This window comes from Eumetopias jubatus, unplaced genomic scaffold (genome assembly GCF_037043125.1).
Source record: "Eumetopias jubatus isolate StellerSeaLion01/CBP00866 unplaced genomic scaffold, mEumJub1_p1.0 scaffold_12, whole genome shotgun sequence".
Lineage (NCBI taxonomy): Eukaryota > Metazoa > Chordata > Mammalia > Carnivora > Otariidae > Eumetopias > Eumetopias jubatus.
The window spans coordinates 73,499,139-73,524,765 of NW_028274818.1; the positions used below are offsets into that span (position 1 = coordinate 73,499,139).

At 42.6% G+C, this 25,627-nt stretch overlaps 1 protein-coding gene and 1 pseudogene across 1 annotated transcript in view; both read left to right on the forward strand.

Moving 5' to 3' along the window:
* The window catches only part of RBFOX1 (RNA binding fox-1 homolog 1), a 2,047,095-nt gene that overhangs the window by 127,940 nt on the left and 1,893,528 nt on the right, over positions 1-25,627 (forward strand). The gene's annotated exons all lie outside the window — the stretch shown is intronic.
* Positions 19,497-19,903, forward strand: LOC114219861 (prefoldin subunit 4 pseudogene; annotated as a pseudogene).

The following is a 25,627-nucleotide window of genomic DNA, read 5'->3' on the forward strand; positions in this document are numbered from 1 at the left end:
ATACATTACATCATTAGTTTTGGATGTAGTGTTCCATGATTCATTGTTTGTGCATAACACCCAGTGCTCCACGCAGAACGTGCCCTCTTTAATACCCATCACCAGGCTAACCCATCCCCCCAACCCCCTCTCCTCTAGAACCCTCAGTTTGTTTTTCAGAGTCCATCGTCTCTCATGGTTCGTCTCCCCCTCCGATTCCCCCCCGCTCCATTCTTCCCCTCCTGGCTATCTTCTTCTTCTTTTTTTTTTTTCTTAACATATATTGCATTATTTGTTTCAGAGGTACAGATCTGTGATTCAACAGTCTTGCACCATTCACAGCACTCGCCATAGCACATACCCTCCCCAATGTCTATCGGCCAGCCACCCCATCCCTCCCGCCCCCCCACCACTCCAGCAATGCTCAGTTTGTTTCCTGAGATTAAGAATTCCTCATATCAGTGAGGTCATATGATACATGTGTTTCTCTGATTGACTTATTTCACTCAGCATAACACCCTCCAGTTCCATCCACGTCGTTGCAAATGGCAAGATCTCATTCCTTTTGATGGCTGCATAATATTCCATTGTGTATATATACCACATCTTCTTTATCCATTCATCTGTCGATGGACATCTTGGCTCTTTCCACAGTTTGGCTATTGTGGACATTGCTGCTATAAACATCGGGGTGCACATACCCCTTCGGATCACGACATTTGTATCTTTGGGGTAAATACCCAGCAGTGCAATTGCTGGATCGTATGGTAGCTCTATTTTCAACTGTTTGAGGAACCTCCATACTGTTTTCCAGAGTGGTTGCACCAACTTGCATTCCCACCAACAGTGTAGGAGGGTTCCCCTTTCTCCTCATCCCCGCCAACATCTGTCGTTCCCTGACTTGTTAATTTTAGCCATTCTGACGGGTGTGAGGTGGTATCTCATTGAGGTTTTGATTTGGATTTCCCTGATGCCGAGCGATGTTGAGCACTTTTTCATGTGTCTGTTGGCCATTTGGATGTCTTCTTTGGAAAAATGTCTGTTCATGTCTTCTGCCCATTTCTTGATTGGATTATTTGTTCTTTGGGTGTTGAGTTTGATAAGTTCTTTATAGATTTTGGATACTAGCCCTTTATCTGATATGTCATTTGCAAATATTTTCTCCCATTCTGTCAGTTGTCTTTTGGTTTTGTGGACTGTTTCTTTTGCTGTGCAAAAACTTTTTATCTTGATGAAATCCCAATAGTTCATTTTTGCCCTTGCTTCCCTTGCCTTTGGCGATGTTTTAGGAAGAAGTTGCTGCGGCTGAGGTCGAAGAGGTTGCTGCCTGTGTTCTCCTTTAGGATTTTGATATACTCCTGTCTCACGTTTAGGTCTTTCAACCATTTGGGGTCTATTTTTGTGTGTGGTGTAAGGAAATGGTCCAGTTTCATTCTTCTGCATGTGGCTGTCCAGTTTTCCCAACACCATTTGTTGAAGAGACCGTCTTTTTTCCATTGGACATTCCGGCTTTGTCAAAGATGAGTTGACCATAGAGTTGAGGGTCCGTTTCTGGGCTCTCTATTCTGTTCCATTGATCTATGTGTCTGTTTTTGTGCCAGTACCATACTGTCTTGATGATGACAGCTTTGTAATAGAGCTGGAAGTCCGGAATTGTGATGCCGCCAGCTTTGCTTTTCTTTTTCAACATTCCTCTAGCTATTTGGGGTCTCTTCTGGTTCCATACAAATTTTAGGATTATTTGTTCCATTTCTTTGAAAAAAGTGGCTGGTATTTTGATGGGGATTGCGTTGAATGTGTAGATTGCTCTAGGTAGCATTGACATCTTCACAATGTTTGTTCTTCCAATCCATGAACATGGAACGTTTTTCCATTTCTTTGTGTCTTCCTCAGTTTCTTTCATGAGTATTTTATAGTTTTCTGAGAACAGATACTTTTCCTCTTTGGTTAGATTTATTCCTAGGTATCTTATGGTTTTAGGTGCAATTGTAAATGGGATCGACTCCTTAATTTCTCTCTCTTCTGTCTTCTTGTTGGTGTATAGGAATGCCACTAATTTCTGTGCATTGATTTTATATCTTGCCACTTGACTGAATTCCTGTATGAGTTCTAGCAGTTTTGGGGTGGAGTCTTTTGGGTTTCCCACATACAGTATCATATCATCTGCAAAGAGTGAGAGTTTGACTTCCTCTTTGCCGATTTGGATGCCTTTGATTTCTTTTTGTTGTCTGATTGCTGTGGCTAGGACTTCTAATACTATGTTGAATAGCAGTGGTGATAGTGGACATCCCTGCCGCGTTCCTGACCTCAGGGGGAAAGCTCTCAGCTTTTCCCCATTGAGAATGATATTCACTGTAGGTTTTTCATAGGTGGCTTATGATATTGAGGTATGTATCCTGTATCCCTATACTCTGAAGAGTTTTGATCAAGAAAGGATGCTGTACTCTGTCAAATGCTTTTTCTGCATCTATTGAGAGGATCATATGATTCTTGTTCTTTCTTTTGTTAATGTATTGTATCACGTTGATTAATTTGCGGATGTTGAACCAACCTTGCAGCCCAGGGATAAATCCCACTTGGTCGTGGTGAATAATCCTTTTAATGTACTGTTGGATCCTATTGGCTAGTATTTTGGTGAGAATGTTTGCATCCATGTTCATCAAGGATATTGGTCTGTAATTCTCCTTTTTGATGGGGTCTTTTTCTGTTTTGGGGATCAAGGTAATGGTGGCCTCATAAAATGAGTTTGGAAGTTTTCCTTCCATTTCTATTTTTTGGAACAGTTTCAGGAGAATAGGTTTTAATTCTTCTCGAAATGTTTGGTAGAATTCCCCTGGGAAGTCATCTGACCCTCCTGGGCTTTGTTTGTTGGGAGATTTTTGATGACTGCTTCAATTTCCTTAGTGGTTATAGGTCTGTTCAGGTTTTCTATTTCTTCCTGGTTCAATTTTGGTAGTTGATACATCTCTAGGAATGCATCCATATCTTCCAGGTTATCTAATTTGCTGGCATAGAGTTGCTCATAATATGTTCTTATAATTGTTTGTGTGTCTTTGGTGTTGGTTGTGATCTCTCTTCTTTCATTCATGATTTTGTTGATTTGGGTCATTTCTCTTTTCTTTTTGATAAGTCTGGCCAGGGGGTTATCAATCTTGTTAATTCTTTCAAAGAACCAGTTCCTAGTTTCATTGGTCTGTTCTACTGTTCTTTTGGTTTTTATTTCATTGATTTCTGCTCTGATCTTTATTATTTCTCTTCTCCTGCTGGGTTTAGGCTTTATTTGCTGTTTTTTTCTCTAGCTCCTTTAGGTGTAGGGTTAGGTTGTGTATTTGAGACCTTTCTTGTTTCTTGAGAAAGGCTTGTATTGCTATATACTTTCCTCTCAGGACTGCCTTTGCTGTATCCCAAAGATTTTGAACAGTTGTGTTTTCATTTTCATTGGTTTCCATGAATTTTTTAAATTCTTCTTTAATTTCCTGGTTGACCCATTCATTCTTCTTCTTTTTTTTTCTTAACATATATTGCATTATTTGTTTCAGAGGTAGAGATCTGTGATTCAACAGTCTTGCACAATTCACAGCGCTCACCATAGCACATAGCCTCCCCAATGTCTATCACCCAGCCACCCATCCCTCCCACCCCCACCACTCCATCAGCCAACTCCAGGATTAAGTATTCCTCATATCAGTGAGGTCATATGATACATGTCTTTCTCTGATTGACTTATTTCACTCAGCATAACACCCTCCAGTTCCATCCACATCATTGCAAATGGCAAGATCTCATTCCTTTTGATGGCTGCATAATATTCCATGGTGTATATATACCACATCTTCTTTATCCATTGAAATAGAGATGCTTTTTATTTTTAGGTAATCATTTTACTCATTTTCTTCCTTGATTATTTTCCCCAATTGATCTTGTGCGTATAAAAAGCCTTCCCTATCTTAATATCAGCTAAAAGTTAATCTAGATTTTCTTCAGGTTTTTATGGTCAATTTTTACATTTTAAATCCTAAATACATTTGGAGTTCATTTTGATGTCTGTATGAGGATCTAACTTGATTATATTCCCCCAAATAACCAGTTGTCTACAAGCTGGGTTTATGAATAGTTTTCCTTATCCCATTGGTTAATGATCCCTCCTTTAGCATATGATCAGTGTTTCTCATTATGCTTTGGTGTGGTTAATGGAAGTCTATGCTGTATCTTTGTTTGTCCATCAAGTCTTACACCTGCTTGAATGTCTGCAGCCTTATAATAAGAAATCTTTTTTTGCTATTAGTCCTCATTTGCAATGTGGTTCTTAAGCATTGTTGGCTATTTCTTAATCCAGGGCATTTCAAAATAGTTTTGTCACTCCTCCCCTAAAAACGATTGGAATTTTGATTGGACTGTGTTAAACTTATAAATTAATTTGGGAAGAACTGACATTTTTACATAGTTAGTCTTCCCATCCAAGCAAGCTTGTGTAGGTTCCATCTAATTTTTTTTGTTGTTGTTAGTATTTTGCTTTTCTCCCTTTCTCCCTCTTTTTTGTAATTTTTATTGCTATTGGGAATGGATTCCTCACACCCAATATAGGTTGTTCTGGCTGGAAACAAAAGACACACTCAAATTGGGTAATTCAAAGAGAGTTTATAACTGGACTTAGCAAGGTATTGGAGAGGTGACTGTAGGAAAACCACAACATATTGGAGACTTTTCCTGGGCTATTAACGGGGGGGCAGTTAGCACACCTAGGCTGAAGAGGCAAGCAGAAGGAGAAAAACCAGATCCTGAAAGGGGAGTGTGGTGTGGAAAGAGACTTTTTGATAGGAACTGGACACTCAGTTGAGATAACCAGCCTACCAGAGGAGAATGGGAGGGAAGGAAATTGAGGAATAAATCCCGCAAGCTCTCCTCCCTCCCTGTTGATGTTCTCCACTGGGTAAACTCAACTGGAAGCTACAAGTCCAGGGGGTCCCTGATGTAGTCCACACAGATCAGCCTTGAGGATGGATGAAGAGAGGGGAGGAAGCGGGAGAGACAAATGGAAGATAACTACCCTGCTACCTTCTCTCATTCTCGTCCCCCATTGTACATACCAGCTGGTATTTGTCAGCATATCCAGGAATAATTGATGTTTATATCTTTATTCTCCTATTTCAAACATTTTTCTAAATACTTGCTCCCTTGCTAATTCTAAGAATTTTCCAGTTGATTCCATTTGGTATTCCAAGTGTGTAGTCCGATGATCTACCAGTAATTTTTTGTCTTCCTGCTTCCAATGGTTATGTCTCTTATTTTACTTCCTGTTCCTATTGTAAGAGCTGAGCCTGCCACAAAATCACATGTGGTTTTATTTAATTTTTTTAAAGATTTTTATTTATTGGACACAGAGAGACACAGCAAGAGAGGGAACACAAGTAGAGGGAGTGGGAGAGGGCGAAGCAGGCTTCCCGCTGAGCGGGGAGCCCGATGCGGGGCTTGATCCCAGGATCCTGAGATCATGACCTGAGCCGAAGGCAAACACTTAACGACTGAGCCACCCAGGCGCCCCTCACATGTGGTTTTAAAAAAGCCTTTTTAAGAGCCTGAATTTCAGCTTTTGAGAATCATGAGAAATCTATGGCTTAGTCTATTTCCTCTTCCCTCTGTTCCTCTTCCCCTTCCTCCCCCTAACCATCCATCCAATATACCTATATTAAGGCCAACCACATTCAAGCCCTGAGCAATGTGGTGGTAAACAGGAGAGATAGTAAGCAAACAAACAAACAAGATCAATAATAAAAATACCGGAGAAGCATTTCTCCAACTTTTTGAACTCATTCCACCGTAAGAAATTAGTTTGGCAGTGTGTCCCAGCCCACACACACGTGCACTGAAGAAAAAGTTTCATTTATCCCTTACTGCATATAATGCAATGTATGAAATATGCTCTGATGTTTTCTATTTTGATTCACTTTATTTAAAAAGAAAGAAAGGAAAAAGAAAAAACCCCTACTGGTTACTCCTCTCATATGATTTCATGCCGCATTTGTGGGTCCTGACTTGCAGTTTCAAGAATGCTGAGTCAATGTAATGTACCGTGCTGAGAAGTAAAATGTAAAAGAGTAACGGGGTTGCTACTTTAGCTTTTATTCCAAGAGCAACTCCATCTACCACTGAACTTGGAGAGAGCCCTTGGGGAGTCCAGAACTTTATTGAATTAGCAGGATGTTGGAAAGAGTCCCTTCAAATGGTGAGTCCCCTGAAGGGTATGGAGGGGAGGAGGCAGGTTTTATGCCTCCCTTCATGTCCTGGAGCTATTACTTTGACATTTCCCTTTAACTGAGAGACTCGTCCAGCTGCAATCTCCATTGACCTCCCCTTGCCAGATCTCAGGAAGTTATCTGTATGCAAACTGAATTTGGGTATAACTGGGTTGAGGACTGGTGAGCTCTGTCTGTGGAGCTCGTTTCTCATCCATTAGCTCTTTTCCCTTACTCGATGGTTACCAGAGAGGTGACATTAGCCCCAAGTTGGTCTGAAATCTCTGAACTCTACTGTGCATTTAACAGCTGCCCTGGGTACCTGGGAGATGGGTGTGGAGGGGCTCATGCATGGCTACCACGTGGTTTAGCCCTCTGGAACCTACCAGGTCAAGATCTGGTTACATCCAGAAAAATGAGGAGCCAGACTGTTGTGATAGGTGCTTAAATTCTAAAGGATCTGGGGCAGTGGAGGCCTCAAGAACCAGGGAGAGAAAGCTTTTCCACTTGGTCTTCAGAATGGTGAAGAGTACATTCTGGGTCATAGGAGCATTTACACTTATCATCATAGGAATGACATTTCTAGACCTTTCTATATACTAGGGACTGTTTTGAATACAGTAATTCATCCTGTGAGTTAGGGACTATTATTATCCCAGTGTTACAGATATGGAAACTGAAGCATGGGAGAGGTTGAGTAGCTTCCTCACTTGCACACAGCTAGTAAATGGCAGAGTTGGGATTTGAACTGGGCTGTTGGGGCTCCTTACCTCTATGCTATACTGACCAGAGTCCTTGGACATTACAGTATGCCATAATAGATGCTGAAAACAAATGTGAAACAATGAGTTAATGAATTAATCAATGCATCTCTCTCCTTTTCCATGGCTAATAGAAGCCCAGTTTGGTTCCTATTGTGGGTGTCAGTGTGCTCAAGGGAGCGGGGCCTGGCTTGAGAGCATGAGTAAATGATTGGTTTAAGCCACTTAGGAAACTCCCACTTCCCTTTGTTTACAGTGATTAGTTTAAGAGTGGACATGTGACTTGTGGGTATCTGCTTGGGCTTCTGGGAAATGTTTTCCTTCTTTCCTATCTTTGAGCATGGCTGTGTAAAAAAGTGTGGCCTGGAGTGTTGCATGTCATCTCCCCACAGGCTTGAGGACAGTTAGTGGGGCACAGACATTGGGGAGGTGATAGCATCATGCAGACACAGAAACATGTCTGGACTTGCCTCTCTCTGCACACTTCTTAGAGGAGATAAGGAGCCCTATTGTTGAAGCTATTTTTATTTGGGAATTCTTTTCCTTGCAACTAAAAAAATTCGAACTTACAATTTGTATTTGAAATCCATTCCTTCCTCCCTTCATTCATCCAGTAAATATTTATTGTGCATGTACTACATGATGGGTCCTGCACTAGGCACTGGGAATGCCATAATGAATTCCATTATGAATAAGGCAGAAACAGACCCTTCAGAGGTAGGAGAGGCAGGTGTCAATCAAGTAGACAGGTCAGTGGGTATTCACCAGAATGACAAGTGTGGTGAAGACTGAGTAAATGGTGATGTCAGTGTGTGTGATGTGGGGATCAATCTTGTAAGGAGGTCAGGTGGTTTCCCTGAGGAAATGACATTTGAGGTGTGGTCTAAAAGAAGAGTAAGCATTTCTTTAGTAGGGAGGGATGATTAAAGGAATGTATTCTAGGGAGAGGAAAAACAAGGGCAGAGGCCCTGCAGTGGGAGGGAAATTGGGGATGTCAGGAGGTAAAGGAGTCCTGGTGGGTGTAGTATGGATCACTGAGGTGTGTTAGTCAGGGTCCTCCCAAGAAACTGAACCAATAGGAAACATACATATACAGAAGGAGGTTTATTATGAGGGAGTGGCTTACACAGTGATGAAGGCTGAGAGGGCCCATGACCAGCCATCTGTAAGCTAGAGGCCCAGGGTAGTGTGGTTCTAGTCCAAACCCACTGGCCTGAGAACCCAAAGCAGAAGGAGATGGATGTCTCAGTGGAAGCGAGAGAACACGTTTGCCCTTCCTCTGCCTTTTTGGACCCTTAGCAGATTGAATGATGCTCATCCACAATGGTGAGGGTGATCTTATTTACTTAGTATACAGACTCAAGTGTTAATCTCTCTCAGAAATATTCTCACAAATACCCCAGAAGTAATGTTTTACCAGCTATCTGGCATCCCTTAGCTCAGTCAAGTTGACACATAAAATTAACCATCACATGGGGACAGAGGAGGGAAGGTGGGCTAGCCGCATGAAGTCCTGGGTATCATACCAAGATCTTAGGACTTTACCTCTAGACCTGTGGGAACCATTTAAGTAGCAGGATGATGAAGTCAGATTTGCATTTTGGGAAGATTGCTGCACAGAACACCATTTGGGTTGGAAAACTGTAACAGGATTCTGCTGAACAATGATCACACTGAAATCACGGCAGGGCTGTGAGCCCTTTTCTGCCTCCCTGTGTGGCCCCTGATTGGAGCTCCATGGGCTAATGTATTTAAGTTGGTTGCTTATTTAGAACTATCTTTGATTTGGCACAGATTTCTGTTTCTCAACTTTATTCACCTCTATAGCTTTCATTTGAGGATAGAGGTGGTGTATTTTCCACTGCTCACAGTATTTTGAATGTGTGTTCTAAAATCAAAGGGAAGCTGTGGGTGGAATGGGAGGTCACTGGGGTGTGGAAAGAATTGAAAATATTCATAGGCCTTAAACTGTAGCCAGCAATCTATGAGGGAGTGTGTTTGGCATCTGTCCTATAGCAGTCTGGTTTCTGAGGGATTTCTCTTCCTCACAGACCACTACTCTGGCATAGGGGACTCTCCTTCTGGCTTTGGGTGGGTAGGTAGAACTTATAAATGTCCCACACTGTTGGACCTGTTGGAAGGGGTTATGCAAAGTGTCAAGATGGGGTGAATGCAATTTTGCTGGACATTCTGCAGGCAGCAAGAAGAAGGAAGCAGGAAGAGTGCCCTCAACAGATAGCACAGCAATAGCTGGAGTGATTGTCAGCACAGGGATGTGTGACACGTCCATTTAAATGGCCATGGATGGACAAGAGGCATTGACCTGGATTCCCTTTGCATTGGGGCTGGTGGACAGAGTTGGCTGCCCCTCGATGGAGACTCCTCTCCATATGCCCTTCTGCCAGGTCTAATCTCCTCAGAGAGCCCACTGACCTCCCTCTAGGTGACATCTCACCCCTTTTCTTCTCTACCCTCTTCCAACCTAAGTAACCCTTTCCAATTTGTTTTTATGGACTTTTAAGTCTCAAGAGGCTTTACCTGTCTCAACCAGATGCACTCTTGCAAATCAAAAGTTGTAGCTTCCAAGTGATGATTGTGATGTAGCATCAAGAGACTTCTTTAAAAGTTTTTTAAAAAAAGAACAATTTTTTTCTCTTTGTACTCATCTGACAAATATGTATTGAGCACTTATTATGTTGCGAGCATGTTCTAGGTGCTGGGGATAAAGCAGGGAATAAAGTAGACATCCCTGCCCTTGTGAAATTCATGTTCTAGTCAGGGGAAGTAGAAAAATGTCCATGTCTCCTTGACCAGGGGCAGGTTCCTCAATAAGGAGTTGTGAAACAGAAAGGCACAAAATGACTACTTTTAAGATAACATCTTCTTTCTGTTGAAGTATTTCTTGAAAAGCAACTAGAATGGCACAGTCTGAAATTCAGTTCTTACGTGTTCCTGCAAGAGAAAGGTCAATTCCTGTGGCTTGTCACTAAAGGTCTTTAATATGACCTTGACTTCCATGTTCAACTATTATCCCCACTCCTTCCCTTCACAAGCTCCATGTGTCTGTCAAACCCAGCCTATTTATGGACTTTCTTAGGTGGAGTGTGCTTTCCTGCCTCTGAGCCTTTGCTCCAGCCCTTCCCCTGTCTAGAATGCCCTCTCCTCTCCTTCTGACTTTCTAAATTCTATCCACTCTTCAAAACTCAACTGTAAGCACTGAAAGTGCTTGAACCTAGTTCAGAGTGAGTCAGATATATACCTGGTTTCAAATCCTGGCTCAGCCATTAACTTGGGTCAGTCACTTGACCTCTTCAGAGTCTTGATTTTCTCATATCTAAACTGAGTTGGTATGAAGATTAAGTGGGTTAATACAGCAAAGTGCTTCCCACATAGCAAGCATTTGTTAAATGTGAGTGGTCATTATTTTACCCTGTGTTGGGTACAGACTTTGCAGGATACATATTACACATGGGATGGGTGTGAATCTTTTGGGGCCAGCAGGATGAATGTAATGGCAGAAAAATGACACCCAAAGATGCCAATATTGTAATCCCTGGAAGGTGAATATGTTGTCTTACATGGCAAAAAGGACTTTGCAGATGCTTTTAAGTTAAACATCTTGAGATGGTGATTATCTTGGATTATCTGGGTGGGCCCAGTGAAGTCACAGAATCTTTATTAGAGGAAGACAGGAGGAGGGTCAGTGTCAGAGACTGGTTGGAAGACACTTCACTTCTGGCTTAGATAGTGGAAGGAGTCATAAGCCAAGGAATGCAGGTGGTTGAAAGAAGCTGGAGAAAGTGAGGGAACAGATTCTCCCCTAGAGCCTACAGAAGGCAGCCCTGCCAGCACCTTGATTTTAGCCCAGTGAGACTCATTTCAGACTTCTGATCTACAGTGCTGTAAGATCATAAACTTGTGTTGTTTAAAGACACTAAGTTTGTGGTTAACAGTAATGGAATATTAATACACATCCATCTGCAGTGATTCATGCTTTTCCTTTGATACACTTCACATATTCCACTGAGGTTGTTAACAATCTTTTCAATATTTCTGGTTAGCATGAAAGCCATAGGCACTTTCCTTAAGTTCCATTTGCCATCTCAATGCACAGGAATTTTTTCTCTCCCTTATTTATGGTAGTCTGCATTATATAGATGACACAGACTGGCAGCCTGATACAACCTAGAGGTCAAAGGCCTGGACTCTGGATCTACAGACCTGGGTCTGAATCCTGGACAGGTCCCTGAGTTGTTGTGAGAGGATGGGGAAGTGACTACCTGAGTATCTCCAATCTTTAATGTCCTCATCTATAAATTAGCAATACTGTTTCAGAGTTATCATAAAGGGAATATGAAACAACACATGTAAATCTCTCAGCACATGTCCAGCACATAGCAGATACCTGACAAATGGTGGTGGTAATTATTACTACCATTAATTGTTATTATTCTGATGCAATCATGGGCTTGTGCCTATTACAGGGTAATTTCTGGGTTTTCAGGGACTATGGCTGCTGTAGTTTTAAGAACTTTGAACATTATTGCTCAGGGATCACTGTTCCACAGAGCACACACGTGGATGGATTCATTATAGAGAAGAAGATTACAGTGAGCTGGGCAAGATGATGCCCCAGGAAGAGTTCTGAGTAGGGCAGTGAGGTGTTCAGATTTAATAACTAACATTGAGTCCTTACTGTGTGCCTGCCTTTGCTAAGGGCTTTTTTATGGTTTTGCTGGTTCCTTATGCCTAATGGCTCTCTGCAGGGTGGCAGTTAACATCCCCATTTGAAAAAGGGGAGATCAAAGGCCAAGGAGGCTATGCAGCCTGCCCTGGGTCTGGCCACTAAATGTGTACCAACCCAGCCTTTTTACCTCTAGTGCTTCACATTCTTCATATTCAAGATCCTGGCTCCTGAGTAGCCCTGCTGGAAGCAAATGCTGTCATGCCTCAGGGACAGGTAAGACCCTCCCAGGACAAGGCTTTCTGGTTGAAACAACACTGCTCACTCACTTGCTATGGAAGGAAGATGGAGTGGAGCTGGCAGCCCCTTCCTGGAGACAGCTCTGAACAAAGCCAGTCAGGCGTGTTTTGAAGTGAGGCTGCCCTAGGGGGTGTGTAGAAGAAAGGCAGTGTTATTGATGTTTCCCATCACGACGCTTACAGTTCTTCATTTCTGGTCCCTGAGCCTCAGGAGTCCTCAGTGCAGTTGCCAAATTGCTTCATGCTCCAGAAAGTGGGGTGCCTCTTAACTAAGAAAAAAACTGGCATTTTCTACCAACAGCCCCAACTGTTAGAGCTTCTTATAATATTAACAAGGCATCCACAGCATTCTCCAGAGAGTGCCATGCTTCTTATTCTTTTCTTTTCTCTCCCAGAAAGGGCTTTGTTCTTTCTCTCCTTTTTCCTGACTCTTGAAGGGACTCCATCTTCTTTGCTTTGGTCTGGGCCTGTGACAGCCAATATGGTGTCCTTGTGGCTATTTAAATTTAAATTAATTAAAATAAAATACTCAGCTTCTCAGTTGAAGTAGTACATCTCAAATGCTATTTGTCACCATACTTGCCTTATGACAAATAGCTTGTGACCACTAAGTTGGACCACACAGATATAGAACATCTTCGTTACAAAAAATTCTCCTGGATGGTCCTGGTCTAGGACTTTCATTCAGTTACTCATTCAGCTCTTATTAACTGAGCATCTGCTATGTGCCAGACACTGTTTTAGGTTCTGGGAAGTAAACGGTCAACAAGAAAAGTGAATCTTTACCCTCATAGAGTAACCTCCATGATGGGTAAGACAGTCATGCAGATAGTAGTTGGAGAATGTGAAGAGTCCCAAACGAGACTAGGAAGGGTCAAGGAAAGGAGAGCAATGGTGAGTGGGGAGCATAGGCAGACAGTTGTGGGGAAGGCAAACATGAGATGCCCTCAAACCCCCTTCCTGCCCTGTGTCCTGAAGAGCTCATGCCTTCAGCCCATTCACTGAATCCTTTGCTTGGGCTGTGCCTACTTTGAGTGTAGGGCAATGAGGAGGACCATCCCCAGAATGGTAGTCCCTTCTATATGTGGGGATGTGCAACACCTGGTGACAAAATGGAGAGAACTTCAAGTGCCAATAAAAAAGCTAGGGTGATCCCTTGGTTGACCACAGGCTGGTGAAGACAGGGTGTTACTTCTCTTCTCTGGGGGGAAAGAGATAGCATTACCATAAAGGGGTTTCTATTCCAAAGCACAGGCTTTTCTCCCAGTTACCTCTCAGTGACTAAGGAATTAGTGGCTTTATATTTGACCTACTCCTATCCTCTGACATTGTGGATCGATACTTTCCTCCTCATGGGCTTGCCTAAAGCACAAGTGGCAATGCCAGTGACTTGTCCTTGACGAGAGGAGGTTTAGTATCTCTAACCAACAGAATGATGGGTTGCAGTGGAAATGCTGTCTGCCTTCGGGTAGCGTCCCAGAAGTGAGTTGGTCAGTTGTTGGGGCTGCTCCAGGCATGGTGTCTCCCATCATTCCTTCATGGGTTTTGGTGTTTAACTTCCAGAGAACTTAAATGAAGGAGATAGATGGATTCCCATGTCTTCTCCCAATATTACCATTTGAGTTGATTTTATCATGTCTCCAGATACTGAAATTTGAAATGACTCCTGGCCACTTTTTTGCCATCAGTCCAAGTAGAGAATTACTGTTTAGATCTTGAGGATGAAGTTGGTAACTGGCCGGACACAACGTGGCAGAAAGAGCTTAGTGTGGCCTGTCACAGTTAAAATCTTGGGTGGCATTCTGCTGGAGGGGATTATGGAGCCAGCACGGCTGGAGATTGTTTCAGCCAAGGAATATAGATTCTTGTTTTTTTAATTGGAATTTTTTTTTAGGATTTTATTTATTTATTTGAGAGAGCGAGAGAGAGAGCACACATGCAAGCCAGGGGTGGGTGTGGGTGGGAGAGTGGCGGGGAGGGGTACAGGGAGAGGGATAAGCAGACTCCCTGCTGAGCAGGGATCCAAATGCAGATGCAAGGCTCCATCCCAGGACCTTGAGATCATGACCTGAGTGGAAGGCAGATGCTTAACTGCTTAAGTGAAGAAGCCACCCAGGCACCCCAGGAATATGGGTTCTGTAGCAATAAATTCATGCCTATTCTTTTTCCTTGGTGGAGACTTTTATTCTCTCTGTCGCATAACTTTTATTTGTTGTGTGTTTACCATATGCCGGGTTGTATATCTCAGTCCTTATAGCCACCCTGTAAGGTTGGCCCCATTTATCATGCCCATTTTACAAACAAGCAAGTGGAAGGCCAGACGTTTGAGATAATGTCTAAGTCATAATGTGACTGAGCCACAGAGCGGAGATTCCACTCTTGGACTCCACCTCTATTACTGGCTCTCTTAATTAGGGTGTGGTATATCTTTAACAAAAAACACCTAAGAGATGAGGCTCAGTCTTTGCTCAGTCTTGGCAGACAACAGCACCTAGCCAGCATTCAGTATCACTGCTTTCACTGCTTTTATTTATTTATTTTTTAAATTTAGGTTTGTTTTTTTTTTAAGATTTTATTTATTTGACAGAGAGAGAGAGAGAGAGCAAGAGCAGGAACACAAGCAGGGGGAGTGGGAGAGGGAGAAGCAGGCTTCCTGCAGAGCAGGGAGCCGGATGCGGAACTCGATCCCAGGGACCATGACCTGAGCTGAAGGCAGATGCTTAACGACTGAGCCACCCAGGCGCCCCATCACTGCTTTTATTTTTAATTGAAGCGATATTGGTTTTCTGTTTACAGTAGTGATGAAAGTTTCCTCTAAAAGTAAATGTGTTTTATTTTATGTTAAAAAAAAGTGCTTTTATTTAAATAAAAATATGAATTAAGTGATTGTAAATGTGGTGTGGATGTGGCAAAAATAGTAACAGTGGCATGAGAATACCCCCGATCTTCCATTAAGGCTGAGACATGGCCATTTGTTGATTAGGAGGGCAAAGGATGTCATAGATGGACCTTCTGGGTATTCAGGAAGTGAAATGCCAAGTCCTCCTGTGTGTGTGTTCAGTGGGGGTGCTTAGAGACCACCGTGGCAGAGCTGAGAGCTGGAATGCACTGAGTGTGGCAAATAAGGGGATTTCTCTGGAACATTTTAGAAAAGGGAGGCCTGATTGTGGTTAAGGAGGGCAATGCTGAAGTTTAATTCTTACTGGGAAACACCTGTACATCTACTCTAGTGAGCACTGATGTGAGGCCTTCATTGTGCCAGCTGCTTTTTTTCATCATCTCACTGAACCTTTACAACAACCCCCTGGATGCTTATGGTTCCCATTTTATAGATGAGGACACTGAGACACTGGAAGGATGTCATTTGACATCACACATGTACACAGGGAGCCTGAATCCAGAGACCCTGTGCTTACCCTCTCTCTTATAGTCAGTCATGACACATGCTTATACATACTCATTTTCTCCTCTTTTGACCTCAGTTCTTTGATGGATCTGAGAAGTGTTGTTGATTTTCAGTTCATTTTTTTCCTGTTTGCTGTCTGAACAGGAGTGATGACTTCCAAGCTCCTCTATGCTGGACTGGAGACCTTCATTTTTGAAAGATATTTTCATGGGGTATAGAATTCTAAGTTGACAGTTCTTTTTTCTTTTAGCATTTTAAAGATGTCACTCCATTTTCTTCTGGATTGTGTGGCTTCTAATTTTAAGGGTCCTGTAATGCTTATCATTGTTCCCTGTATGTAATGTGTCCTTTTTCTCTGGTTGTCTTCAAGATTTCTCTTTATCTCCTCTTTTTGGACTATGGTTGGCTTGAACTTTTCTCGTCACAATTGAATATAGGTAAGACCGAGAAACTTTCTTTGGCCAGTGGAATATGAGCAGAAGACTCAGGAGACATTGTATGATTTGCCATATTCTATTTCTACTGCCATGGCAAGTGGTGACAATGTTGAAGATGGTGGTTGCTTTGTAGACCCAACTTCTGCTGTGAGGATAGAGTGGAGCAGTGGCTCCAGCTGACCCATCATGAACATGTAACATGCAGTAGATACTTTTTTATGGCTATTACGATTTGAGGGATGTTTATCATTGTAGCACGTCCAGCCTATCCTGACTGAGAGACTGTATCACTTTCTTCCAGATGGAGTCAAGGGGATGGTTTGTGGGGGAGAGCCCAGTATTAAAAGTTCTTTGCTTATAAACCTAACCCACTGACAACCATAAAGATGAAGGGATAACAGGGAGGAAGATACCGTAGAACAAAAGAAAAAACACACACAACCAATGCTACAAAATTTTCATAGATCCCTACCTCATCTTGTAAACAGCACCGACACTGTTGGATAATTAAGATGCATATGCTACCTGACATTAAGCAGCATTTTGTGAACTGTTAATTAAGATTTAATCAGTCACATATTTTATTCTTACTGAATTAGAAGATTAGTGTTAATTTCTGGCAGGGTTCCATTACTCCCTGTTGAAGGAAATCAATGTATCTGAACATAATTTAATGAGAAGAAGCTGGTACCATAGTGAAAACAGGCTGGAGAGACATTATCTTGACATTTTAGGTAATTCAGTAAGTCTGGCAAAAGAGGAGTGATTGACAAAGTCATTATTTCTTTCACCAAGGGGTAGAAAGCACATTTCTGACAGTGAATTAAGATTTTGGTAGTGAAAGAACACAATGAGAATTAAGAATGGGGCTGATGAAGTGCTTGCTCACCACCTTGTGTATAGCTTCTGGGCAAGGTTGGTCAGTCATGGATTTTGCATTCCTGGCTTGAGATGAGGAAAACAGCCTCAACAGAGCAAAGGCAGGCAAGATGGGCTATGACAGTGGGTGGGATGCTTATTTGCAAGGTGTTTTCAGGTTGGATCTGGTGAGGACTGCTGTTTATAGGAGGTCTGCCTGGGAAGGAATGTAGCAGGCACTTAATACATATATGTTGAATGGATATGTCCATGGAGGTGAATGTGTCTTCAGAGACTATCAGATGCCTCCCACTGTAAGTAGTAAAATATGCAGAAGTGTCCTTGAATGTGCCACATGGACTTACTGCATTGAAACCGTTCCTTAGGCCCTTTTAAAAATGCAGGAATAGTGAATGGTTACTAGTTTATTTATTGGTAAACATAGTAGATGTTATCCATTTATAATGCTGATATTGGGAGGGTATGGAAAGACAGATGAGGGTGGGGTAGATGGGCTGGGCTCTGCCCCAGTGTGGTGCGAAGGGAGAACAGAAGCAGCAACCTAGAAGAAGCTGGGAGACCAGGGGCACATCGTGAGGCATCAATTCTGATGGGATCAAGCCCAAAGATAAGGCCTAAGTGAGGCCAGGAAAGACCAAATCACTGGGGACAGATCAGAAGCCAGTCCTGCCTCTTCAGGAGAGATTTCTGCTGGTGTTCAAACATAAAGTGAGAGAGTGGCTGTCAGAAGGTGCTTGGGCCTTGCCTGTGAGCGGAAAGCTAAATCAGTTACAAATTTTGTGGGCTAAGGGTGAGTTCCTACCCAGCCCCCATACCTCCTACTCTCTGCTCTTCCTTCCACCTTTTCTGTCACCATTCCTTCTTCCTTTACCCCCTTCCTCTCTCCTTCCTTCCTCCCACACTGTTGATGGAGAACTTAAAGTCTCTATTAGCAGAGGAAAGAGCCCTGTCTATGGCAGGGACATATAAACTGTCAATTCTACAGCCTCACAAACAAACACTATGCAGAGGATTATTACCCAGACTTGGGGGTACAGGCAGGCAGGAGAGCATCTTGCTGGGGTCTGAATCAGGTTGGGAGGACTGCAGGGCCAGCCCGGAGCAAAGAGAGCATTGTTGCTGGTGGAGACACCTCAAAGAGAGACTGGCCTGGGGCAATGAAGGACCGGCTTGCCAGTGACTGGCTGGTTTCTTAGGGTGTATCATGGGGTCCTGGTGTGGTAGGCACAATTTCCAGGAATGGTCCCAAGAGTCCACACCCGTGATCCCCAGAACCTGTAAATGTGGTGATTCATCACTCCTGTGGCTGTGTTCTATTATATGGCACAGTTCCCTGTGCCCTGCTCTAATCCCATGAGCCCTTAAGAGCAGAGAACTTTCTCTGGCTGGTGGCAGAAGGGAAGTGAGGGAAACCTGAGGTGTAAGAAGGCCTCAAAGTGCTGTTGCTGGTTTGAAGAAGCAGAGGCCACAGGAGAGTGAATGTGAGAGGCCTCTAGGGGCTGAGAGAGACCCCTGGCCAAAGGCCACCAAGGAAACAGGGACCTAGTCTTTACAATAGCGTGCATGAGCAAGGTGGCAGAATCTTCTCCCATTCCCATAGATGTGAGCCCAGGACAGCCAGTATTGTGACTTTGCCTTGTTAGGCCCTGAGCAGAGAGCCGAGTGGAGTCCCCTGGACTTTCCAGCCCATGAGATGATAGATGAGTGCTGTGTAGGCTGCCCAGGCTGTGGTGATTTGTTATGCAGCAATAGCAAACTAACACACCTGACCTCCCTTGACCAGAGGCATATCCAAAGCTGCATAATGCAAAGCTGGGTTGGGGTCAGTGAGGTGGATTTAAACAAATGTGGTGGGTTAATGTGGCCTGGTGGCCTTAGGTAATAGGGAATAGTAGAAAAATAGAAACCATTCCATAGGCACATTTCCATTCTGTTGGAAGACATTTAAAAATAACAAGATTTTTTTTATGAGCATATAATCATTATACACACACCTTGTACAGACTTTGTGTCTACCTTTTTCTTAAAAAAAAAAAAGGATTCTGCAAAGATGACACGCTGAATTTGTCTTCTTCCTCCTGCATGATCACTTGTAATACAGTGGCTTCTGGGCCCTGGGAGTGGCCAGACACAAAGTGTGGCGCTGGGCTTTGGGAGTCCCAGCAGAGAGAACTGGGGTGAGCTCAGAATGTAGTGGGTAGTGGGAAGAACTTGGTCCTAAGGAGACAAGTGAAGCCCTGCAGGGAGAATTGAGTGAGGTTCCCTATCCCAGTGAGTGAGCCTGGGAAGAAAAATAACCATCCATCTAAGAGGGCCTGGGAACATAGAATGCATAAAAGAAGAATCTGGCAGATTTGATTCTTTAATTATTAAAAAAACACATTTAAATGGCAAAACATATCATAAATAAAGTCGACAGTTGAATAATGGACTTGGAAAATATTATGCAAAAAATAGGCAAAGAAATTTTACAAGTCATCTAGATGAGCTTAAGGAACCAAATTAAAAAATGGGCAGTTGACAGATGAGCAAACTCAAATGGCCAAAAAAAAAAAAAAAGTGTTTGCAGTTAGTGAAAACCAAAACCCTTAGTTTATATCTTTCTGAATGTCCAGAATATAATAAGGGTCATAATGCCTGCTCTGGTGGGGACATGAGGGTAGGATGTCCATACACTGCTGTTAGAAAGTGAAGGGTTTTCTTGGAAAGCAATCTGAGAGTGGCTCTTAATTAAAATTAAAATACATGAGCCTCTTGAGTCCAGTCCCAAGATGGCGGCCACCATGGAGAAGGCGGTGCTCTTGTTCTTATTTTATAAATGAGGGGAATCCCTAAGGAGAATCTGGCTGCAGAAGATGTCAACGTTACTTTTGAAGATCAACAAAAGATAAACAAATTTGCACGGAATACAAGTAGAATCACAGAGCTGAAGGAGGAAATAGAAGTAAAAAAGAAACAACTCCAGAATTTAGAAGATGCTTGTGAGGACATCATGCTTGCAGGTGATGATTGCTTAATGATACCTTATCAAATCGGTGATGTTTTCATTAGCCATTCTCAAGAAGAAACACAGGAAATGTTAGAAGAAGCAAAGAAAAATTTGCAAGGAGAAATCGACGCTTTAGAAGCCAGAGTGGAATCAATTCAGCGAGTGTTAGCGGATCTGAAAGTTCAGTTATATGCAAAATTCGGGAGCAACATAACCTCGAAGCTGATGACAGTTAAACATTTTATAATACCTTTTTTAATTTGTTTAATAAACTTGAATATTGTTTAAAATGATAATTTCCCTTCTTCAAATGATATGGAAAGCAAAAGTTTCTTTTTTTTAAATTTTCATTTATTTAATGAAACTTGCCTATTTTCACATGTCTTGCTTATTTATTTTATATTTTTAAAAGAAGACAGTATTCATCTATGTATTTTGCATAACGATTCTATCAAGTGCAGGGGCTTTATGTCATGTTATTAAAATCGGTTAAGCAAAAAACAAAAAAACAAGAAAAAAAACCATGAGCCTCTTGACCGAACTATCCTATCCTGCAGATCTGGCCCATGGGACTGAAAGCATGGGTAAAGCAAGAACAGATGTTCGAGGATGTTTAACGCGGCTTTGTTTGTAGAGGGAGGGAGGAAGAAACAAGGTCAAAGATCATCTGCCCAGGAATGGTTGAATGAATGAATGAATGAGGGACAGTTTTCTGCCATCCAAAAGAATGAGTCAGAGCAATGCTGACTGTGTTAGAGGTATAGCCATGAATTATGACTGAGTGAGTAAAGTAACTGCTGAAAGGTGTATATATGATCCCATTTTTAGTGAAGATAAAAGCAACCGTGTACATACATGTATGCGACATACGTGTACTACTGATATGTAGTTACTTAAGAAGAGAGAAAGCTATGGAACAGTGCGGTCCAGGTTGTAACATGAACCACTGGGTAGTGGGAGGGGAACACGGGAGAGGGGAATTGATGCATAAAAAGGAAAAAGAAAAGACCGCATGACAAAAATAAACTCGATATGTGTGATATGATTACCTGGAATCATTTGGATAAATTTATAGATGTTTGTGTAAAGAAATGTAAAATCTTACATTTGTCTATTTATTTATTTTTAACTTAATTTAATTTTAGTATGTTATGTTAGTCACCATACAGTACACCAGTAGTTTTTGATGTAGTGTTTCATGATTCATTGTTTTCGTATAACACCCAGTACTCCATGAAATACGTGCCCTCCTTAATACCCATCACCGGGCTAACCCAACCCCCCACCACCCTCCCCTCTAAAACCCTCAGTTTGTAAAATCTTATAAGATGCAGCCCCAATTTAACAGTCACTCATCCGTGTTATATGAGGCAGTGGCAACAGCTAAGTGCTGAACAGGACAATTTTTCTAATCCAGTCTGGGCTATTTTGCCATCTTTCCCCAGTGGTGACATCTTGTATAACTGTAGTACAATGTCACAACCAGGAAACTAACATTGGTACAGTCTGTGGACCAAACTCCAGACCCCATTCGTTTTCTCTGGTTTTTACACACACTCACGTGTGTATATGTGTGTTTGTGTAGTTCTGTTCAGTTTTCTCCCAGGTATAGATCTGTGTAACCACCACCACGATCAAGACACAGAATGACTCCATCACTACAAAGGAGCCCCCCTTTTTCACTGCCTCCACCCCATCCCATAGGGAGCACCACAGGAGCAGAAACCTGAGCTTTTCCCACTGTCTTCCGTGAAGGTTCCACAGACTCTAGGTGCACCGTGGGCTCTTGCTCTGTGTCCCTCCCGCCTCTGTCCTTGTGGCTTTTGCTGCCTCTTTGTGACCGGGGTGGCTTGTCCTGGGCTGTGCCACTGCCTTATTGACGTAAGGCCCTTCTTTACAAATCTATCTTGCTGTTTGCTCCGTTCTCCTTCCCTTAACGATTGTGGCTTTGAGTAGCTCATAGACTCATAAGATTGGCTCTTTTCATAAACCATTCTCACTCTGTTTCAGGTTGCATCCAGCCTGATTTTGGCAGGAAGGGCTCTTGTTATCTTCTGGAGCTACAATGGCCGGGCTCGCTCAGACTGGGCATCATCTTTTGTGGAAGCATCATTTAGAAAATAAAATGCATTTCTCTGAGAACCCTGAGAAGTTTCCTGGGTATTATTACTCAAGGCTCAGGGCTTTACAATTTCCATTTCTCAGGCAATTCAAAGAAAAAGAAGGAGAAATCAACTAACTCTCACTGTCCTGAGGGCTCCTATGTCTCTTTGTCCTTGTCTAGCACTGGCCCACTGGCCACCTTCAGCTTTATACATTTGCTGGCATCTAGTCTTATTTTCCCCCTGGTGTGCCTCTCACTTAGTAGGTATTCAATAAGTATTCACAAATTGCTGAGAAACTAAAGAACTGGGGAGTGTTTCTCTCTCTTTCTCTAATTTGTTACATTTCTTAAGCACACTGGTAAGGGTTCAGTGCATATCTGCTGAAATGCACTGGAAGACAGCACCACCTAATTTTGGACAAATTATATTTATTGTTAACTTGTCTCTGCAAGTCCCAGTTATCCGGAATTTGATGAAGGGCTGTGTACTTTATCATTGTGGTGTGTTGGAACAAGACTGGTCTGGCTGGATAATCTCAGGCTATTTACTTTATCCTTCTCAGCCCCATTTTACAAATGGGGCTGATCATGTTCTGAGAAGTAAAGGGATAAGCCAAGTGCCCAGCACCTGAGTAGGATTTTGATAATTGGTTGGCTTCTCCCTCCTGCCACGCATCCTCTTGCAGGTGGGATTGCTAGGAGCTAACAAGACCCAGAGATTAGCATTCATTAGGATCAACACCTGTGGAGGGGAGGAGCCAGAAGCAGATATACACAGAGAGGGTAAGGTGGGCTGCAAAGCAGTCTACGCCAGGGCTTCTGTGGGGGTGTTCTTAAGCTGGTTTAGAATTGGAGCAGTGTTCCTCGACTGGCACCAGCAGCTTGGCTCTTAACAACTGCAAAACCCATGACTGGCTGCAGGCTGCTCAACCTTTGGCAAGTCAGGGCCCCTCAGCTGAGGCAGTCCCTGCCCGAGGCTCATGGCTTGGGGCTTTCTGCCCGTAGCTGTCCTGGTGGTACGGGGAGTCGGACACTGATTACTGAAGGAGGATCTGGACAGTGTATTGCAACATTCGTCAGACACTTACAGTCCAGTCGCTGCTCCACACCATCTCTGAGGATAGGTTTGCAGTGGGAGAGAGGGAGAAGCTGTTTACTTGAGCTTTCAAGGGGTAATTTGTAAGGTGCTTTTAAGCTTTTTTGGTGAAGTTAAAACTATTGACATAAATGGGTGCTTAAGCATGAATATATCTAGGTTTCGATTACGGAGGATTCCATCTGGTCCTGGGATCAGAGTGGACCACAGGCTAAGTAATTGGAGGCCATTCAGTTAAGCTTGCAAAGGGCCTTTGGAGACTCTTCCATACATTTCCCTTGTTTTTAGGTAGAATTAACATTTCATTAGTTTGCAGAGTGATCTTCCAGAGACATCGAAAACAGAATTCTACTATGTCTTAGAATTATTCACAGAACCAGGAGTTCATATTCTTGTATCTAACCAGCCAATTCGAGTTAGTTATATGCAGGAAATACAGTTAACCTTTAAGAAACATGGATTTGAACTGTGGGTTCACTTATATATGTGGATTTTTTTTTTGGATAAATATAGTACTGTGTGTTTTTTCCTTTTTTTTGTTTTAGAGATTTTTTTTTTTTGAGTGCTGAGTGTAGAGCCTGATGCTCGATCCCACGACCCTGAGATGATGACCTGAGCCAAAATGAAGAGTCGGACGCTTAACCGACTGAACCATCCAGGCACCCCTAAAGATTTTATTTTTTAGTAATTTCTGTGCCCAACATGGGGCTCAAACTCACAACCCCAAAATTAAGAGTTGCAAGTTCTACTGACGGCCATCTAGGTGTCCCTCTTATGGTTTTCTTAATATTTTATTTCCTCTACCTTACTGTATTATAAGAATATAGTATAAAATCTTAAAGGAATACAGTATATAATACATATACAAAATATATGTTAATCGATTGCTCTTGGTAAGGCCTCTGGTCAACAGTAGGCTATTACTAGTTAAGCTTTTGGGGAGTCAAAATTTATAGGTGGATTTTTGACTGTGTGGTGGGTTGGCACCCCTAACCCTTGTGGTGTTCAAGGGTCAACTGCCATTTAGGGATACAGAAAAATAGCCCTCTTGACCTACGCCTTGATTTCCTGGCAACCTGAAGGCAGTTGGCTTCAGGATGACTCTCTACTCCATGAAACAGGGATAGGTAATCAGTTTAATAGAGCAGGCCAACTCAGGCTAATTGCTCATGGTTGCCTGAATCCCTGCATGCAGGATTCTATGACATAAATGGGTGCTTTAGGTTTAGCAGGAAAAAAAACCTCATGATTGAGTAGTCATGTCTGCCAAGGTACAGGGCTGGTAGGCATGCTATTCTGGGTAGCCGTCAGTTTTAGGAACCCCAAACCAGCACTAGTGGAAACTGCTCGTGGACAGCATTCTATGCTTCCCAATCTAATTCCCTTCCCTGCTCTCTAAGAATCCAAGGATGTTTGAGTATTATTCTAGGAGACTTAGAAACACGTGGCATCTTCTGAGGCTGTTCGTGTCCTGATTTTTTTTTCTTTTCTTTTTTTAATAGATTGGTTAAAATATGCTCTGAGCAATGCCTTTTGCTTTGCCTAAATGTTAGTTGGATGTTCTATGCCATATTAAGAACAATGATTTATTATGTTTTGACGTGTTTATGTGTAATACAATAACACTTGGAGATGTTAATTTTACTTATACTTAATAGTTATAGGCTATAATAATAGTTAGGATTTAATGCATGCCTAATATATGCAGGCAGCTTATATCCCTTACTTCCTTCAACCCCATAAACACCCTATTCTCATTTACCAGAAAGGGAGATGGAAGCCCAGAGAGGTTAAGTAACTTGCCTAAGTGTCCCAGCAGATATTTTTTATTCTAATGCTCATGCTCTTTCCACTGGGTCCTATCGCTTCCTCAAAGCCTCCTAGACTTTAATTGTATCGCACTAATATTCCTTCCAGTTTCTTAGGGTGTTTCTAATGGCACCCCACGGAAAGGAAAACAAGAGACTGATGTCCAGAGAAGTTCCCAGGCATTTGCTACTGTTAGGTGCACAAACTGTCATTTCCTGATCCTTGTGACGCTTGAGCTGTGCAGATACAATAGGTGACTAGGCATCTCCTTGTATACCTTAAGACTCTATGGTTGCAGTTAGAAAAACCAGACTGGTAGCCTCAAGAAAGAGCAGGATTTGTTGTGACTGCAGGGGGCATCTCAGAAACTCTGAGGTCAGGGGGCCCTTAGTAGCCAGGCCTAGAGCTCCTGGGGACTGAGGAGCTCCTCTCTCCATCTGCTTTACATTTCTGCCCCTCTCTCACTGAAGGATGGCTTGCTTTATTTCTCTGTTGTAATGGCATAAAATGGCTGTCGATAACAACTCTTGAGTCCCCATGGCCTCTGTTCCAAGAGAGCAGTCAGAAAAACTGGCTCTCCTTTCAACTCCAGATTCTTAGGGAAGGAAACTGAATGGCTCAGCTTGGGTCAGGTGACCAAACAACTATGGCCAGGAAAGTGGCTTTATGTTGTACAAGTATGGCTGATCCTGTGCATGGCTGTGGGAGTTTACCATGTCCCTTTAAAAGAGGATAGAAAAGCTGCACAACCCAGTCAAAAGTCCAGTGAACTGGTTGATTGTTGTCTAAGCCTGGTACTAAGCCTAAGTAAGCATTTGTTATGTGGTTTTGGAAAGCCTCTTAACCTAGCTAGTAGGTAACGTCTGTAACATTTATGGAGAGCTTTTTACCATTGCTAGATGCCAATTAGAATGTGGTGTGTTGTGTGGGTTTTGTTGTTGCTGTTTTTTG